The following is a 10,921-nucleotide window of genomic DNA, read 5'->3' on the forward strand; positions in this document are numbered from 1 at the left end:
CTTTTCGCCCCCAAAGCTCCTGCTGTCGTCTTGGCTCTCATAAACTGGGGGAAAGCAAATCCTAAACTGTCTAATTTGAGGAGAGAGAAAGTAGAATTCAAAGATATATTTACACATAACACACACACACACACACACACACACATACACACACACACACACACATACACACACACACACACACCATGTTTGTACTTTTGGGTTTAAACCCAATGCTGTGTACCCACTGAGCACATGTTCGGCTGCTGATACAACATCAGCCTTAGCCTACAGATTAAACTAAATTCAGATGGGATAAACTGAGGAAAGGACTAGAAACAACCACAGTAGAAGGTTTAAAAGCTCTTTTGTTGCATGTTGACATAAATGATTGTCTTCCCGTTTTCTTGTATATTTTAATATTTGTAAATTCTCTGCAGTAGTATTTCCATTATTGTCAGAAAGTAAAAAAAAGAGATCAATGGAATCTTACCACTGAAACGTCTGCAGATGCAAAATGAATCCATTTTTTTTTTACCACTGGTGATGCCTTAAGCTAGAGGGGAAGGTGGTTTCTATAGAAGTGCAAAGGTGTTTTATGCCTAATTAATTGAAAAGGCTTTGGGCAAAGTCAGGGCTCCAGATCAGGAAGGCTGAGTGCAAGGGAGATTTGATAGACACGGGGAAATGGCGAGACCAATGGACACTCCTTAGCAAGAAGAGGGGTCTGTGTGTAAAAGCACACAAGGGAAGCTACTCTTGAACTAAACAACAAAGAACCACAAACAGGGTTTTGTCTTCTCAGTGCAGAAATTATTCTGACCCACCGGGAAATGAGCTTATGGAATGAGGATCAGTAGCCTGCCTCCTGGTCTGACAGACGCCTAAGTCCATGCCTTAGGTCATCATCATTGAGTCTGTTTCCTTACCACTGGGCCTTGGAGTTCACCTCCAAGAGAAAGCTCACTCACTCGCTCACTCACAGTCATTGATTTGTCTGAATCTGTAGCTCATCTGTTTGTAAAATGTTCATTGACTTCACGGGACAGAACTGTTAAGTGTTGGTTGATGTTAATGTACATGCGTGCAATAAAACTGTCAGCCCAGGCATCTTCCTGGTACCTGAGCAAAAAGTGAAGGCATAATTAGACAGTGAGCTATGTTAGGAAGAGGCTAAAAGAACTGTGCATGATGGAGAGAGCCTGGCCTTGAGCCATAGAGAGACATGGGTTCGAATCCTACCTCTAGTTACTTAGCTGCTACATTTGATCAAATTATACTTTTGAACTTCATTTATGTTTAAGTTGAGAACAGTGTATTATTCCTAATGCATGTTTTGTGAGAATTAAATGAAATGTATGTAAATTAGAACATGCAACTTTCATTTGGTAGTTTATTCTTCCCTTCCACTATGTGGCTTCTGGGGATTGAACTCACATCACTAAGCTTGGCAGCAAGCTTCTTTCTTACCAAGCATCTCACTAGCTTACTTTTAATTAGTTGCTTTGTTTGGCTGGTTTTTCATTCATTTGTTCATTACCTTTTTTTCAGCTATAGAGTTAGAAACCAAAGCCTATGAACGTAAGCAAGATGCTACACTATGAACTTTACCTCCACCTGGCTTATCTTTATTAAGACAGCATTTCAGGCCTGCAGGGATGGCTCAGGGGTTAAGAGAAAGCTTACCGCTCATTCAGAGACTCCCACTTTGGTGCCTAGCACCCACATCAGTCCACTTACAATGGCTTGTGACTCCACCTCTAAAGGATTCAACACCCTCATCTGGCCTCACTCACGTGAATACATATATAAACATATGCACACACATACATACAAATCACAAAAAACTAATATTTATACATTTTAAGGGACAACATGATAACTCCACACATGTATACAGCATGTAGTTATCATGGCAGGGCAATAGGTCTTTTCCTTTTCCTCAAGAGATAATATGTTCTATATTGAAATTTTTCATACTATTTAAATTACCTTGAAATTTGCCACAGATTGTTGTAGCCAACAGCTCCTGCCACAGCGCTGCAATATACTGAAATGAATTCTAATGTCTACACATTTTTCTATTCCTTAGAACAATGGCACCCTCCTTGTTCCTCTTCCTGGACTCTTGCAACTACCATTCATTGTCTCTTCCACAGTGAGACTGACTTCGTTTGTTTGGGGGACAGTTTGGGCAGGGGGGCTGTTTGGTTTTTGTTGTTGTTGTTTTTGTTTTGCTGCTGCTGTTATTTGTTTTGTCTTAAGAAAGGTCTCATTCTATAGCCCAGGCTGTCCTAGAACTCCCACCACAGCCCAGACTACCCTCAAACATCTGTGCTCTTACCACAGCTTCCCAAGTGCCTAGATAACAAAGCCATGAGCCTCATGGGTTGTGCCAGGCTGAGTTCGACTTTTAAATTACAACACAGGCGTGACAACGAGGGCAACAGTCATTCCTATACTCTGTTTTGACAGCATGTGCAACTTAAAATTTTAATATGAACAGAAAATTTTTAGTTGTCTTTGTATGGGTCAAGTTTTGTATTATTAACCTGAGAATAACCCCCTGGCCCCATTAGGTTGGTAGTAAAGAGTTAATTCACAGAGCAAGGTTTGAGAGACTCAACATTGTTATGGCCGTGGTTCCAGCTTCATTAACAGGGTGGCTTTGGGGCAGATCAGACCTAATAGGAGGCAGCCTGATGGGCCAACAAGGACAGTGAAGGGAATAGGCCCCAGGGGAGGACACTGGTGCCTGATGCATCTCCAAGTCCCTGGGTTGAACTCAGCCATGTGGGCCTATCACTGGTTCCCTCTTGCATTCCCCATCCCTTTGGTCAAGTACTTGACAGGAGCATCTTGACAGTGGAGGAGTTAATTTGGATTCATCTTAGAAGGGACAAAGTCCATTATGCTGGGAAAATACAAGTGGCACTAGGGGCACAATTCATGACTCTAGGATCATGCAGCTTGCTTACATCTTGCCTAATTGGGGAGCAGAGAGATTGATCTATCCCTAGTAGTCTAGAGATGAGCTAAATCCCTTATTGACACATCCCCAGTAACCTGTATCTGCCTGTGAGGCCTCACCTCCCAAGGTTCTGCAGCTTTCCCAAACAGAACACCACCTGGGGTCCAAATATCCAAGTATATGTGTCTGTAAGGAACACTTCACACTCAAGCCATAGCAAGGTTTTGTTCACAGGACAATTGTGTGACTGAAAACACAGCAGTGGGGGTGCTCATCTGGGAAAGGGATTTCCCCTCTTCATCCTAACTAAAATCAGCAGTAGTGTTGATCCTGAGAGGAGGCCCTGATTCCCACTAAGCTGGACATTTTCATGGATGACTTCCTTGTCTGAGGAGTCAAAGACTCTCCTAGCTCCACAGTGAGTGTCCCAGCTCAGGTAACTCTTCCACCTGGCTTTTGGTGGTGAGACACTTTATAGCATACACATACAAGGTGATACCTATTATGCTTTATCCTAGCAAAGTGTAGTGCATATAAACTCTCTCAATTAAGAAACACAAGCTTTATGATTTATTACTCTATCTGAACACTCTTTTTTCTGTGGCGTGTGAATATTTTTATACGCTGATTTTATTTGTACAAAGAAAACACAGAGATCTCTGCATGAAGCCAAAGTGATTCCGTTTACATGTTTTTGTTGGAGTATACTGGTTAATCTCATCTGTCAGCTTAATGAGATTTAGAGTCACCTGGGAGACGGAGTGCTGGGGACATCTGTTGGGGAACATTTTCACTGGGTTAGTTGCTGCAAGAGGGCCTGCCTACCGTGGGTGGCACCAAACGTTGGCTTGGCCATTTGGGCTATACAAAACAAGTGAGCTGAGCAGGAGCTTCCCTCACCTCTGCTCCTGACTGCTGATGTGGGGGTAAGCAGCTCTGGCAAGCTCTTGATGCTTCCTGCTGTGATGAACTGCAGCTGTAAGCCCAAATAAGTCCTTTCTCCCTTAAAAGGCTTTGTTGAGGTATTTTGTGACATCAATAGAAAAAGAAACTAAGAGCTGAAGGATAAGTTTTAAACCAACCTTCTACTCAATGTCCAAAAGGCAACAGACAGCAGACTTAGGACCAATGGTATAGTACAGTCTGCTAAATATTTTTGTTGCTTTAGGGTTTTTCTCTAAATACCACCCTTCAAATTTGAGGTTCTTTTTTTTTTTTTTTTTTTTTTTTTTTTTACCATTTCTTAAAGTTATAACAGAAATTGTAGCCAGACAAATTCTAGCTAATCTAAATCACTCAGAGAGCACCACTGACAACTTGGGACTGGAGCCCAACCTGCTCCCTCAGCTGAACAGACATCCATTCCTGTCCTTTTTGTTACCATGGCGATGAGTATATTGACAGCGTTAGATTGAAAAATGATGCCTGACTACTATGCTGCATAATTTGGAATTTCTAAAGTATCATACCACAAGCACTGTCTCAATATCTAATACTGTATCCCACGCAGTTGCATTGCAATCAATGTATTTTATTTTTTTAAGGCATTATATAGGGGCTGGAGAGTTGGCTCAGCAGTTAAGAACACTTACTACTCTTCTAAAGGACCCGGGGTTCAATTTCCAGCACCCACAAGGCAGTTCACAACTGTCTGCAACTCAAAGATCTGACATCATCCTACAGACATACATGCAAGCAAAACACCAATGTACACAAAATAAAAACAAATAAAAATTTAAAAGACATTGTATATTCTGGGATATATTAAAAATAAAACAATGAAAGAAGTATCTCAGAATCACAAAGGAGAGGAGTATCTTTTATTTTTATGAAAAATGTTTTTCCCAATAAAGTAAGATTTGTAACTACAATTTCTATTTTGCCCAGTTTTGCCACTGACAATGAATATTCATATTGACTAATGCTATCCATTTAGAATATGATCAGGTTGGGTAATGCTCAGTGGCAGAGGGTAGATTTTGTATACATGTAGCCAGAATTAAAACCCTAGGACCATACACATATATACAAATTATAATAGTATGGTTAATCAAGATGATTCTATTCAATTTAGATCTTATTATAAATTAATAGATTTTGATATCTCTGTAGACCACTTACTAAAACTTAAAATATCATATTATATTGGATTACTAATGAAAATATGTCTAAAGTAAATGATAGCATTTGTAATACATTGTAAGTAAAATAAATGATATTTCTACATATAAACATCTCAATGGCATATGCTAATTCATCACTGTATCATCATAAGCATGACAATAACCAAGGGCATTTTACAGACAAGGAGTCTAAGACTTAAAGTAGTACGTGGTCACCTTTGCACTGATCCCTGATGGTGGTCTAGAGGCCTAAAAATGGTGTTCCAGTATTAACCTCTGTGTTCTCTTACCTCCAGTCCCCACAGGAAAGCAGCATGGTGGAATTAAGCAATGCCTTGGCCTTGCCTGGACTTAGAGCACCATGTTTTGATCCTTAGGAAGAGAAGGAGGGATGTGTGCAGAAATGGGGGTGATTGGCGAGTCCACTGGAGAGGTGAATTCATTAGCTGTCCACAGGCCCACTAAGCTCTAATGGTGGTCATAATCCTTGCTGTGATTTGGAAGCACTGCCTTTATTCCCCTGAAAGCCTTTTTGTTTTGCAGTCTCCTTTTCATTCAGCTTCCTGAAATGCTATGCCAAGTGATGTTTGCATGTTTCCAACATGGCAACGAGTCTTCTAATTGCTTCTCCCACTACACTGTATGCTGGCAGGAATGCACCCCACTTTCAGATCACTTGATACCTCTTGCCACCTCAGGGCTCGCCAGCACACATTCATTGGCAATGGAATGCCAATTATTTCCTTCCTGGCATTCCCATGAAAACATGTTGTAACTCCTTTAAAGAGAGAGGGATTTGGAAGTTTGGTTTCTTTAATAATTCCCACAGGGTTAGGGAGGGGATAGCCTGTGGGAGACGCTGGTTTGCATCCACCACTGAAATTCACCAACACTGAAATTCATTCTATTAATCATGCTATCCACAACCATAAATAATAACAATACTGATAATTGACAAGTTTGCAGCCTATGGGAGTTGAGAAACTGAGACAGAGACGATACAATAAGAGTGCTAGAGCTAATCAATAAATTTCATGCTTGCTATGTACCAGCAATATTTCAAGTATTCTCAGTCTACTGGCTTGATTGTAGTATTCCACACCTTGCTGAAATGTGTACTGTTCTTAATTTCATTTTGTACATGAGAAATCTGAAACCTATAGATAATGGTGAAAGAACCATTTGGATTATTAAAATAATAGTACTTTAAATTCAGGTTGCTGCTAAAGCTTAGTATTTCAGTTGTTGGAGGCCAAAGACTGTCTGGGAGAGGGGTAGCGTCTACAAATTACCACTCTTAACCAGGAAAGTAACAGGCAGTGATGGACAGTGAATTAGACACATGAAACCTTCTATTATAAAGGACTTCATCCCACCTCACTTTACCAAGCAGCATCCTCTAAAATAGCCTTCACTCCATCCTACTTCGTCAACCAGCATCCTTGGCAGAAGAAAGCCAACCGGGGCCCTTTATGCCTTTACAAAGGAATGCGTCCTAGTGGCTCCTTGCTCTATGCTACTCTAATTCATTCCTTCTTGATTGTGACTTGCGATGCCCACTGACATTCCAAGGTAGGAGTATTTTACCATCACAAGAATCTTTTGGTACAACGCTGGGATAGGTAGGCAGCTAGCTGACAACAATGCACAGCAACTTACAAGAAGCCATGCATTCAGTGATTCACTCTTCATCTCCACCCTGCACCACAGCCTTACCCTGAAATAAAGGCTTGTTGAACGTCACAACTTAGAAAATCGCCCACAGGCAAAGCATCATGTACGCATGATTGAATTCACACCATAACGAAAACCATAATGTGACTTACTTTGAAATTCATCGTTTATCTTTAGAAATTATGTGGGCTCCATAGTCTCCGGAATGAGTTGTGGGGAGAAAGTGTCCTGTCACCTAGAACAAAAAACAAAAACAGTCAATTTTTCAGAGTCAGCATGAGAAAAATCAAAAGGATTTCAAGAAGGTGCTCTAGTCTCCATGCTAAATGTTTTGCTTCAGGGCCTAGGCATGAGGGCAGCTCCTGGCACAGAGGGACACACATCAGCAGAGCCACCATGTTGGTATCCAGCATTTGAGAAGTCAGTTCAGATATAGAGAGCAAAGGCTACAAATGGCTCCCAAATGTGAACGATGCAACCAAATCCAGGAAGAAGGAGGCTGCTGCCACCCACCCAGGAAGATGGGTTAATCAGATGGATTCTACTCTTATCTCAGTCATTACATACATACAATAAGAGTGCTAGAGCTAATCAATAAACTTCTTGCTTGCTATGTACCAGCAATATTTCAAGTATTCTCAATCTCCTGGCTTGATTGTACTGGCAGCCATTGATACCAACTGCTCACTTCAAACATACAAGTACAGGCCAGACATCAGAAAGCTGACACCATGGGGCAAAACTCCTCTCTGTAGGGTGACAGGAGGACCAGGACCCAACTCTGACCCCAAGAATCTGTGCATCTGCTCCTCCAGCAAGCAGGGGTGTGAGGGTGAATCACGGAGGGCAGGGAGTGGAAGATGGCTATGTCAGAACACAGCAGCTAGGGAAAGTGAAAGTCAACTGGAACTTGAGAAATATTTAATGCATTGGGGAAGTTTTTTTTTCCCTCTGAAATAACTCTGTCCCTCAGATTCAAAGTAATGATTCTTTAAAAATACACAACAGGTGTTGTTTGTTAACTTTATTGCTCTTGAGAACCACTGTTTCCTTTAGGTACTTGCTGCTCTTCCTCAAAGCATAAAGGAAGGTCCAGTTGTCTGATTAAGTTGAGGGCAGCCAATGGCCAATGGCCAAAATCACTCCATGGAATTTCCAATGAAAAGCCAGTTCCTCCTCACCAGTGGAAGAAAGGGGAGAAGTGTAGCTAATCTCTGCAGTAGCCAGTCTCTGCTTCTTTCAGTCTCTCCAAGCATGGAAAAGAGACCTTTCAATATTTTCTTAACCTTTGACATTCATGGAATCCTATCCATGCCTAAAGTGAGATAACCAAAGCATCTCACCTATGCAGCAAATGAATATTCATGGCTCGTTTTCTTTTCTTTGTTTGGTTTATTTATTTATTTATTTATTTATTTATTTATTTATTTATTTATTATTTTAAGACAAGATCTCCTTAGGCAGCAAGCTATCCATAAACACTTAATTCTCATTGCCTCGGATGCTAAATTGTTGAGATTAAAGGTGTTTACCATCATGCCTGAATCTCAACTTCATCTATCTTTCTCACCTTCCTGCCTGTCCTTCCCATAAGAGAGAGACATGCACTGTTAGTAGTCACGGCCAGTTGAAAATTCACCAAGGAATGTCTTTCTGTATGCTTTGCACATTCTTGTTCTAGTCTGAATTACCTTGTCGGTGGTAACTTGCTAACTTGGGAGGGAAAAGGTAACAGAAGTTGGCTATCTTGCTTGGAGCTCTGGGATGGCAGCCTGCTAGCTAATTATGGCTCTCCTGCTCTCTTCTGTCTCTGAGAGCCAAAGTATCATGTGTAGGTTTTGAATACTTAAAATTCATTCCTAATTAAGCAATGTGTAGATGGATGGATTTTCTATCAAGCGAGTCTCAAATCTGTAGTAGAAAATGAAGCAGCGTTTCTGGCCTGAGCCAGAAATGAGGTTAATCAAGATGCTGCATAAGAATTTACTTTCTAATAAAAAGTCTTCCTTAGCAGTTTTCTAAAGCACAGGGCTCCAAGATGGGATAGCCTTTTATGTATTTTATTTTAATGTCTGTGATGCTAAGGAATTAGTCCAGGACCTCATACTCACTAAGCAGGTTTTTTCCCCAGTCAGCTCCAGTCCCATCTCCTCATTTATATAATTTGAGTTTATTTATTGAATTTAATCATGATACCAAGTTTATGAATCTCTTACTCGTTGTTTCCTGTAAAGGTTAATTGAGAGAGAACAAGAAAGTAAGATTTCAAGGACTAGAGATTTCAACATATATATGATAAGTCTGACATGAATTGAAGAGATACATAAGCACTTCCTGTATGTGAACTCAAGATAGAATCAGGTAGGTGAATGAGGCTGAATAATTTGACATTACAACGGTGGTAAGTGGGGCTGAGGATGTAGCTCAGTTTGTAGAGCTCTTGACTAGAATGCACAAGGTGCCAAGTTCAATCCTTGCCATCAGCTCTACATAAAATGGCTCATATTGCTGTATGCCTATAACCTTGGCACTTAGAAGGGGAAATCAATGGTATCAGAAGTTCAAAGTCCTATCGTGAGTTACTTAGTGAGTTCAAGGATAGCCCCAGGAGCATGCATTGTATGCCTGTGCACATATAACAATAGTTAACAAAATAAAGTAAAATTAACTATTTTTAAGAAAGTTGTTCTTTCGGGTTTCTCCCCAAAGTATGATTTTTTTTTTCAGTAAGGTTGGCCACGACGTCCCAAATTCAGCAATCCTCCTGTTTCAGCCTTCCCGGTAGCTGAGATTACAGGCACATGACACTGTACTTGGCTCCTACTTTCTTCAAATGTTGAGGTTACTTTTTCTTTAAAAATTCCAAGTTCCACACAATATAATTTTAATACATTAAGTCTAATCAAACTAACTACTTGATCCATGTAGTGATAATATGTGTATTTACAAATACAAGGCCAACACTCTAAAACCCTAGTAAAGAAATTGTATCCTTTTGACTGTACTGTAGGGGAGAAGGTTTCAACAAGGTTCAAGAAGCATTAAGTTCCCAACAACACTAAAGCCACATTTTCATCTGTCAAATGCAAATGAGCATAATTATGAGTAAACATAGAGAGGAGTTCACAATTCATAAAAAAAGCTCAAGAACTGAAATAATATCAATTTAGAGGGAGGAAGTGCATCTGACATCGTCTCATCTGGAGTATAGGCAAAAGACAAGCCTTTGTAACACAACAGCGGCACCTTCATTTTGCCTTACCTCCAAATAAAACATTTTTAGCTTGTAAGGTTTTCAGCAAACTTCTTTGCCTTAAATGTGTGTATCGTTCTACCCTGTCCTCCTGCCTGGACTGTGGTAGCAATCTCCCACTTGTCTCTACCTTCCCCTGAGGAGCGGGTACAATTATTGAGGTGGGCCAGTTCCACTCTACCATCTTCCATGACATAGCCCAGGGAAGCTTTTCCTATTACCACTAATGTTGCCATTTTTCTAATTAAAGCAACTCGTAGAGTATTCTGAGCATATTGGAATATTCATAGAAGGAAGTTTACCCTCTTACTTGGGGCCTTGGCTCTAGGATGGGGACATTAACCAGTAAGCAGTCAGTTGGGAACAGGGATGATGTTTGAGCAGGGAGCGAGTGAGCCAGAAATCCAATTTTGGCAAGTGAAGTATCTGTAGTCAGGATCAAAGCAAGGACAGAAGATGAATTTAGTCAACAATTAACTCAGGTAATAATTTTAGGAAAATTTAAAATGTAGTACTATTCTGTATAGCACTATGTCATATTAGCTGTATGGCATAACTATTCCCTAAGAATGAGGCCTTGAATGGTAGGTAGTACCAGTTGGGACAACTATCTATTAGGTGATTAAGATGTAGAAGTTAAGAAGCTGGTGAAGGTCAGTGCTCTCATGGTAGGGAGACACCAGTGACAGCAAACCAAACAGAATGTGCGTTGGGACTGCTTGGTCTGGGAGAGCTCTTCATGGCGTGTTTAAGCTGAGTCTAACGCTGGGAAGATTGGCTAGCGGGCTTTCACCGTCCAGACAAGAATGTGATTAATGAGAGCCTAGATGAGGTGGTCGCTGTGGGAAATAAAAGGAAGCAAAGGATGCAAGAGGTGTTTCAGAGACAATCAGTAGGAGTTGGCTACCACCGAGATGGGCA

The 10,921-nt window shown here is 40.7% G+C and overlaps 1 protein-coding gene across 1 annotated transcript in view; it reads right to left on the reverse strand.

Annotated features, from left to right (window-relative positions):
* ADGRL2 (adhesion G protein-coupled receptor L2) overlaps positions 1–6,970 on the reverse strand; it is a 504,554-nt gene extending 497,584 nt beyond the window's left edge. The window contains exon 1 of the mRNA XM_084756886.1: positions 6,900–6,970. The gene's annotated coding sequence lies outside the window, so the exon portion shown is untranslated. The remainder of the gene's footprint in view (positions 1–6,899) is intronic.
* Between the last annotated feature and the right edge of the window lie 3,951 nt (positions 6,971–10,921).

Source organism: Acomys minous (assembly GCF_964271855.1).
Source record: "Acomys minous genome assembly, chromosome: 14".
Classification (NCBI taxonomy): domain Eukaryota; kingdom Metazoa; phylum Chordata; class Mammalia; order Rodentia; family Muridae; genus Acomys; species Acomys minous.